Source organism: Protopterus annectens, chromosome 5.part0 (genome assembly GCF_019279795.1).
Source record: "Protopterus annectens isolate FY-2018-M chromosome 5.part0, PAN1.0, whole genome shotgun sequence".
Taxonomy (NCBI): domain Eukaryota; kingdom Metazoa; phylum Chordata; order Ceratodontiformes; family Protopteridae; genus Protopterus; species Protopterus annectens.
The window spans coordinates 893249660-893260024 of record NC_056735.1 but is presented as its reverse complement, the minus strand read 5'-3'; positions in this window follow the sequence as shown (position 1 = coordinate 893260024).

Genomic DNA, 10365 nt, shown 5'->3' with positions numbered 1-10365 from the left:
TGGAGCTGAAGAAATCTGCTGCTATCCTGTGTTCATCCTTGGCCACCTTCAGTGTCACATCTTGAGTACATATAATCTAGTTTATCTTCTTTATACTATATGTTGGTGTCTGTTACAAATACTGAAAATATTCTCAAATGTGTCTAGTTGATGCCATGTTTTGAAGGTTCAAATCCAGAAAGTGTTTTTTTTTTTTTTTGCGAGGTTTAAACATCATATGGCTGTATTATATGACAACAGATTGGAGGAAACATTAGAAAGATGCATTTGAAAACCTTTTTTTTCTAATATTTTTTAATCTCTTCATCATCTTTTTTTTCTAATATTTTTTAATTTCTTCATCATTTGCAAGCCACTTGGCATTGTGCAGTGCAACAGTCACTAGCAGTGAATAACCCTGCTGTTTGTTGCAAAAAAAAAAAATATCCTTGTTTCCCATCTTTCCTGACCTAGAGTAGTCCAAATACAGGCTTTGCTGTATTCTGGACTTTTGGAAAGTTTCTGTGTTGCCCATTTCCTTTCTTGGATAAAGGGAGGCTTCTTTGTTCACCAGTGGCAGTGGGGAGCTTAGAGCAGCCTATCTACCCCTGGAGGAGTGTTCCCAGCACAAGAATCTGGTAGTCTATTGGCCGTTTTGGGCCAATTTCTAGCTCTTTCAAGTCCCTCTGTATAAAACCTGCTTTGGCGCATTTTTTGCGCTTGTTACTACTCAGCCAAGCTCCTCGTGGTCCTGCAGAGTGGTGCTAGCAGCTGAGAGGCTAAAAGAGTGACTGCTAACCTGATAAAAGTGTTTTCCTGCTACTACCAGGGCAACTGTTCGATCTAGCTAAACTGCAAGTATTTCTGCATTCTTGAACTGTTTTAAATTGTTTAAAGTTGTTTTTGCACCTGCACTTTTAAAGTTTGTCCTGTTTGTTGCATTTACCTGTTAAGGCTACACACTCAAGTGCGCTAGCCTGTGTTACATATTTATTACATTGTCCTGCTGTTTGCTGCAAAAAAGAAAAAAAAATATCCTTGTTTCCCGTCTTTCCTGACCTAGAGTAGTCCAAATATAGGCTTTTTTGTATTCTGGACTTTTGGAAAGTTCCTGTGTTGCCCACTTCCTTTCTTGGATAAAGGGAGGCTTCTTTGTTCCCCAGTGGCAGTGGGGAGCTTAGAGCAGCCTATCTATCCCTGGAGGAGTGTTCCCAGCACAAGAATCTGGTAGTCTATTGGCCGTTTTGGGCCAATTTCTAGCTCTTTCAAGTCCCCCTGTATAAAACCCGCTTTGGCACGGTTTTTGCACTTGTTACTACTCAGCCAAGCTCCTCGTGGTCCTACAGAGTGGTGCTAGCAGCAGAGAGGCTAAAAGAGCGACTGCTAACCTGATAAAAGTGTTTTTTTTTTTGCTGCTACTACATGGGCGACTGTCTGATCTAGCTAAACTGCAAGTATTTCTGCTTCTTGAACTGTTTTAAACTGTTTAAAGTTGATTTTGCACCTGCACTTTTAAAGTTTGCCCTGTTTGTTGCATTTACCTGTTAAGGCTACACACTCAAGTGCACTAGCCTGTGTTACATATTTATTGCATTTTCCTGCTGTTTGTTGCAAAAAAAGAAAAAAAAATTATCCTTGTTTCCCGTCTTTCCTAACCTAGAGTAGTCCAAATACAGGCTTTGTTGTATTCTGGACTTTTGGAAAGTTTCTGTGTTGCCCATTTCCTTTCTTGGATAAAGGGAGGCTTCTTTGTTCACCAGTGGCAGTGGGGAGCTTAGAGCAGCCTATCTATCCATGGAGGAGTGTTCCCAGCACAAGAATCTGGTAGTCTATTGGCCGTTTTGAGCCAATTTCTAGCTCTTTCAAGTCCCCCCTGTATAAAACCAACTTTAGCGTGGCTTTGCGTGATTTAGCGCATAGCACAGCATCGGGCAACGCTGCTTAATTGGGGTTAAACCATTCTCAGCTCCACAAAGTCTGTTCTTCACTTTTTCCCTTAGAACTGATCTAGTTCTCATAATAAACACCCTAGTCCTACTGTAAAGCCTGGCACTTGCTCACTAAAGCAATTATATAAGTCAGCACTAAAAAAATAAAAGAACTGCACCCTCACAAACTCCCCTTTAGACCTTGTTCCCCATTGGCCCTTTTTTCAATTATAAAGGAATTCCCAATACTATTCTAGCATGTCCAGAGGTCAGTTTTCAATCTCCTCTCTGGTCCAGCTGGTGAATCTGGGAATCTTGAGGCAATGTTACAACTGCCTCATGTACACAGACAACCCTCTCCTCCTCCCAACAAATTCCAACACATGTGAGAGATGCAACCATATAGCCAAACTGGAGGCTAAGATCTCTCAACTCAGTACTGGCATAACCAGTCAGGAGGAGAAAGAAACCACACTCACTACAATTCCAGTCTCACATAGACCTACCATGACAGCAAACCAAACACATAAACACACAAAAACATACTCGGAGGCTCTAAATAAAAATCTGCCTAAGCAACAGAGACCTCCAAAGCAGACACCCAAGCAACTGCTACCCCAAAACAAAACACATGCAACACATAGCTCACAAAGCCAGTATGCTGAATAGTCACAGCCCTTAAGGCTAAACAACACACCTGATACTCTTGTAATAGGTGACTCTATCTTCAGGCACACTGATGTCCCACTCACCAGGCTGAACAAGGAGAAGGTCACGGTGAGCTGCCTGTCGGGTGCTATGATCCGCCACATAACACAAGCACTCAGGTCACTTCAAGGCAAGTACAAATATGACTCAGTCATTGTCCATGCTGGTGTGAATGACCTGAGACGTACCTCCCTGGACTACATGAAAAGAGACATAGAGGAGCACTCTGAGCATGTAGCCCAGGCCGGTATGACCCTGACCTTCAGTAGCATCTTACCCTCACCAAGAATGATGCCACAATATGAAGACAAGATGATCAATTTCAACAATTGGCTTAAGTATTGTTGTCATTCAAAGGGGATCCAATGCCTGTCAGCCTGGGATGACATGCTCGACAAGCCACGATACTTCGCTAGGGATGGCTTGCACCTGTCACCCCTGGGCTTTCGGATATTGGCAAAGGCTGTTGCCACCCCCATAGTGCCTTTTTTAGGCAAGGCTCAAAAGACAAACCCAACTCCATAGGTATCACAAGGGATAAGAAACTAAGAGTAATGTTACTCAATGCCAGAAGTCTAAACCTCAAGATGCATGCACTTGAAACTCTTCTTAGCATGGAGAACATCAATGTCTGTGCAGTAACAGAAACCTGGTTCAAGGCTCCCGAGAGCACCCCAGCACTACCATGTTATACCTCATTCCATGTTTTTCAGCCCCAAAACTTGCACCGAACCACAAAAGGAGGGGGAGTATCAGTATTTGTCAAAGATACCCACACCTCCAGGTTGTTGGCACAGCACGAAGCATCAGAGACTATCCATGTGCAACTAACAGTGGGTAAAACCGCCTTCAAGTTTATAGCCTGCTACAGACCACCCTCCCAAACCCAGGAACCCCACTTGGCCTTCCTGAGAACACTGGAAAATATGAAGGTCTCTCCAAACACCATTATATTGGGCGACTTCAACTACCCAAACATAGACTGGGAGCATTACTCTAGCTCCAACACCCTAGCCCTAAGGTTCCTAGAATTTATAAACTCAAATTCTATGGAACAGCTTGTTACCACTCCCACAAGAGGGGAAAACATACTGGACCTGATCATCACCAACATGGGGACTCTATGCTCCAGACCAGAAGTGTATCCCTCACTGGTAAGATCAGACCATAAACTAATCTCACTAGATATTCACATCCTGACCCCAGCCCCTGCCCAGAAAACCACAGTGAAAAGTTTCTCTATAGCAAATTTCACACTCCTCAAAACTGAGGTGGAATCCTTCAAAGCCCCCGGGCCTGTGGAAAATATGGCCAAGACCACAGAATCCTTTATAAACGCATTCTATGAACACCTTCAGGAATGCATGGATCATTCAATCCCAAACAAAACCAAGACCCAATCCTCCAAAGGCAGGCATCCTGTCTGGTGGACCCCAGCCATAAACAAACTATACAATAGAAGGAGGAAGCTACTACATGATAGAGCAAAATCCCAAAAAGGGAAGGCATCTCTGATCAGTATTAGCAAAAAACTACGGGCACTCATAAAATCGTCTAAGGCCAGCTTTGAGAGAAAAATTGCACAGGACACTGAGGATAATCTCAAGGCTTTCTTTAGTTATGTTAGGAACCTGGGTGGGAATTCCCAGATATACTCAGAATTAGTGCAAAATGACAAAAAATACACCAAACCCACAGACATTGCCAACATCCTAGCTGACAGGTTCAGCGCAACCCCCCCCCCCCTTCCCCACCAAAAGGGAAAATATCTATCCTAGGAGAGTGCTGCCCTCCTGACATCTCAGATGCTCAGGTAAGAGCCACCCTCTCCAAAGCAAAAAACACAGCATCGATGGGACCAAACGGTGTCCCAGGCTGCGTCCTACATGGACTCCAAGAAGAACTAAACCTAAACATAAAACTACTGTTCAGTCTCAGCCTTACTACAGGATATGTACCCAAAGAGTGGTGTACAGCAACAGTGGTCCCTCTCCACAAGGCTGGTGCCTCACCGAATCCTGGAACCTATCGCCCCATAAGCCTGACTAGCTTGGTCTGCAAAGCTATGGAAAGGATCATCATGGACCTCATAAATAAAGATATTGGGGACCTACAGACACTGTATCCTACACAGTTTGGTTTGTTAAAGGCAGATCCTGCCTCTTAAACCTGGTTGATTTCTTTGAAACAGTCACCAAGGCCATTGACGAGGGGAAGGTAGTCCACACAGCCTACCTGGACCTCGCAAAAGCCTTCAATACAATACCCCACTCGGGCATTATAGATAAGCTCACCAGCTTAAATATAAACCCCTATGTTACTAGATGGGTTGCATACTGGCTCAAGGACAGAACCCACATGGTTAGAATTGCTGGAGCCATGTCAGACTCCAAACCAGTTACAAGTAGCGCCCCACAAGGCTCAGTCCTGGGACCTCTCTTGTTCGGTATATATTTCTCGGAGGTACAGGCCAACACGGAAGGACTGTGGCTGACCATGTTTGCAGATGACTGCAAACTGGGCACCATAATCAACTCTCCAGCCGACACAAGCATCCTACAAAAGGGCCTCATAGAAACAGACAACTGGTGCCAGAGCCATGGCCTCAAGCTAAATGCCAAAAAGTGTATAGTCATCCCCTTCGGCAAAAATAAAGTGCCCACAAATTACCACATAGATGGTAATCCATTAAGTACGGAAGAAGTAATTAGTGACTTGGGGACCCAAGTTGATAGCAATCTCTCATTCGACAACCACATGGCCAAAGTGTTTAGAAAATCATTTTATATATCCCACCTAATCATGAAGGGATTCACATCTAGATCAGGGGAGGTCATCGTGCCTCTTTACTCATCCCTCATCAGGCCCATAATTGAGTACAATGCCCCTTTTGGGATGTACCTTACCAGACACCTGAAGCAACTGGAAAGACCCCAAAAGTACCTCACCAAGAGGATCAAAGGGCTCAAACAGATGCCATATGCTGCCTGGTTAAAGAAACTCCAGCTCTACTCAGTGGCATACCACCTGCTCAGAGGCGATCTGTGCCTGACGTATAAAGCCATGTCCAACCCGGAATTAATGGACATGCTGCACCTCAGAAAATCCAAATCCCATCGAGCTATGCGCTCGAGAGACTTGAACCTCAGCACTGAAATAAATAGGACATGCTGGAGGGACAGATTCATAACCCAGAGGCTCCCTTCACTCTGGAATAAAATCCCAGTCCAGGTTAGGCAGAGTCCCTCATTGACTCTCTTCAAGAGGAATCTTGATGAGTGGATGGGAGATCGTAGACTTACTCCGGGTATCACTTCTGTGTTACTGTTAGACAGATGCACAGTATACTAACCTCGAAAAAGGGCATAGCAAAATTCATTTTAAAATGGGTGGTAAAAGCCAAACACACTCTGGCTAGGCTTGCAAATGCCCTAGGGGAGATAGCGTAGTATGAATCTATGAACTTATGAACCTATGAACAGTACACTTTCGAAGGTAAAAAAAATCAGACATTATTATTACTATTACTATTTGCCTATTGCATTTGTGCATTGCTTAGTGTGGCACAACACACAGTTCATGGCTGAATGCATAAATTAATTTGGGCTGCAATCTGTAGAGAAAATGAGCCTGGTGTTGGTGCATATCTATGTGCACTCTGAACAATACTGAATGAAGAATATGTGCCTGTCAGTTGCTTGTGTCTATGGCACGAGGTGTAATGTTATTTGGAAGAAATATTTCTTTAAGGCAAATGTTTGGTTACAATATTAACAGGCAACAGGGCAATTTAAGGCAACCAAGTATTTTTGTACTCTTGATGCACCTTACCGTTTACACATTTTTGAAAGTTATGTGAAGATGAACTTAAGATAATTTTTAAATAGCAAGCAAAGAAACAGATATTATAATTTAACTATGACACAGAGGAATGTACTAGACTGTTTAATACAAGATGCTATAATAATAATTAGACCTGCAGATAAGGGTAGGGCCATAGTAGTAATGAGTATGTTGCTTATAAAGAGAAAAAAATTAACACTGCTACAAGATACATCCACTTTTGTGCAGATCTCTCCTCTAAATGTAAATATAATAATTAATACAGTAAGAAATGCATTAATGTCTCTGAGACATGAAGGTATGTTAAAAGAAGAGCTGCTAAAATTTTTCTTGATAGATCATCCGGATATTCCAGTGTTTAAAGTACTCCCCAATGTGCATAAAGATTTAAAAAAAAACCCTCCCACCGATGAGACCAATAGTCTCAGGGAGGGGGTGGAGTACATAAAGCTTACATAATACATACAGACATACATGCAAATGTTTCAAGCATGGGCATTAAAGCCCTTCTAGCTTGCCAATATGCCAAAACACTTGTTCCCATAATAAATGTCCAGGCTGGTCTTAAAAGTATCTAAACTAGTACTTACTTTAATGTAATTTGGTAGTCTGTTCCAAGCATCAGCTACTCTGTCGGAGAACCAATTAGTACACTTCTCATTCCTATAGAATCTTCTACATAGGTTATCTGACAATTCTGTAGTACATCTTGATAACCCCAAACATTCCCAGAGGAAAGCTTATCCTTATGAGTAGAGTGTAAACTAAAACAGATTTTACAGTTTTTTTCCCAGAATATTAAAATACACTGGCTATTTTTTAACTGGTCTGCATGAATTTTTGAGTGTGGAAGGTAACCAAGAATACTTGTTAGAGGCACTTGATGTCAGGCATTTATTTACTATAATAAGCAATGATTACGGAATTCATGCTATTGAGTTTATACTGACCAATAAGGTACAATTTGAAGCAAACAAGAGAAGACTTGTCTGTGATATATTGACATTGATTTTGGAAAATAATATATGTTTTTGTTATGGCAATTATTATAAAATATAGGCATAAGCAAGGGATTGTAATGGGCACTCCGTGCGCTAATTCATATGCAAACCTTGTACTAGCCTACTGGGAAGAGATAGTGATTTTTGACAAAATGCATGTCTGGAAGGAGCAATTATGACACTACATTAAATTCGTGGATGACATCTTTTTGCTGTGGAGGGGTACCCTAAGTTATGTACTTGGAATCCAGCACTGATTTCTTGATATTTACTAAGCGCTATTCAGCTAACAGCACAGATTTTTTAGATGTACAATTAAGTAGAGACAATGGGGGTAGTTTAAATACATCAGTGTATAAGAAAAGTTGCTGGAAGAATAGTATATTGTCTTATGATAGCATGCACCCGAGACATACCTTTGATAATATAATTAAGGGACAAGCAAACAAGGATTTCTCATCATTTTAACAAAGATGTGCATTTTGAGAAATAAATTATAGATATAGAAGTCAATTTAAATAAGAGAGGCTATAAGAAGACGAAGACAGAAGGAATTATAAATAGCAGTAGATGCCATAGAAGGGGTTAAGCTAGACCATGGTTTTTAACAATATCACCCCCTGAGGCCAATATACCCCATACAGATGACATAAATAATGAAGCTAATAATGTTAGTCTAATGTTGACATATAGTAATGACATAGGAGGCATATGTAAAATTATTAGACACAATTGGAAGATCCTGCAGACTGATAATAGGATAAGTAATATAGTTGGAAGGAATCCCTCATTTGGGTTTAAAAGGAATAAAAATTTGAAGGAGATATTCAGCCAGGAGCATAGGACTATTGAGAGACATAATTCAATGAAAAGGGACATTTAGTTGTAGGCAATGTAAAGCTTGCCCACATATTTTGGAAAGATGATCATTTTATACATCCATCAACAGGTAAAAAATATCATCTGAATAGGTATGCTGACTGTAAAACATGAAACGTAATATATTTGGCCATATGCCAGTGTTGTACCTCATTCTATGTAGGAAAAATGAATTGTATGTTTAAAGAAAGAATTTTAAATCATATTTCAGCTATTAGGTTACAACATACACATAATGCACTTTTTCAGCATGTTAAGAATAACTCAGGACATTACTTTAGCTTCATGATAGTCAAGCCTCAGTGGTGCAGCGGTAGCATTGTTGCCTCACCACAAGAGGTTCTACCGTTCGATTCTCAGCTGGAGTGCCTTCTGTGTGAAGTCTGCATGTCCTCCCCATGGTTGAGTGGCATTCGAAAGACATGCATAGAATGAGCGTGCCTTCATTGAAGGCTGAACGTCGAGCTGGCACCTTGGCACCATAAAAATCTACTGTGATTCATTAGCAGACCAGAGTTCCGCTGTGGCGACCCCTAACCAGGAAAAGCCGAAAGAAGAACAACAACTTTAGCTTCATGATATTACAAGTCATACCTATTAACATTAGGGGAGAGGACTTAGTGAATCATACAGAATACAATGAATTGAAGTGGATTATAGAGCTAGCAGCTCACAAACTTCTTGGTTTGAATTATGTCATTCCATTAAAACTGGCCCTAAAGAGGAGGAGGGTGCAATATTAGGATGTGATTGGTTGATACTTCTTTAAATATGACTTAATTTGCAATGTAATTTTATCTAAAGAAGGGCTTAGACCTGAAAGTGCTTATACTCTTGTGATTTTAACTTATGCTTTTATTAAAAGTTTAACTCAGCTTGGTGGTCTAACTGCTCTTGAATACACTTTGCGTTTTGAAGGTGTAATTGCAGTGAGCTTAGAGGAAAAGAATAAATAATGCAGAGTTTGAATCCAGTTTACAGATAATATTACTGAGGGTTTCAGGAATAAGTATTCATACCTTTTTTATATGAATTGAACAGCCTAAACCTGTGAAATTAATGCTGAATGTGTTACGTACAGTTCTTGCTAATTGCAGTTGCCAATATTTTGTTGTAGGAAACTCAGCTATTATTCTTGTTAATAACATTTGCTATGCATGATGTAAAAAATGACAGTGTCTAAAGTGTGAGGACAGAAATTCACTAATATGATGAATGTGGAAATATGTAGAATATAGTGTAGATTACTTATCCATAAATTATTACACCACAGCATTAATACATTTCCCTTTCAGAGTAAGTCATTATTAATTTTATGTGCTGTCTCACAAATCAGATGATGTAATTTTCTGACTGTTCCTTTTCCAAATATTTGTCATTACCTGAAGACCTGAATATGTGCAAAAGAAACACAAGTTCTGATGAGGCAGGTCAATGTTCAAATGATGACTATGTCAGGGTAATGGCTCTGTTTATTGAAAGAGTAATGTTTGTCGAATTACAAATGTATATCTTTTTTATGATAATTTTTGGCTTTTTGCATTTGTGCACCACTAGGCAGTGTGCAATGACATTTCATGTCTAAGGCAAAATGATTTAATTTGGGCTGTCTCACACAGCGCACATGAGCCTGGTTGGTGTGGTGCCATCAGAACTTTGGATAATACTGAGTGAAGAAAATGCACCTGCTAGCTACCTATCTCTGTGGTGCAAGGTGTAATTGCAGTGAGTTTAAAGAACTGAAAATGTTGAGTTCAGATCCAGTTTACAAATATTTGTACTGCAGGAGACAGAATGACACCTGCCACAAACTTCTGATTAAGAATATAGCACTAAATAGAAATTAGTATTATAAATATGATTTGTGCAACATGTGTAGCATTAATGCTTACATTATAAGTACAATATAATGTGTGCACAGTATGTTAGACATGACAATGATGTTAGGTAATTTAAAATTCTCTTGCATAAGTATAATGTACGTACATAATATTGTGTTATAATTATGAGTTATCACATATCATAAT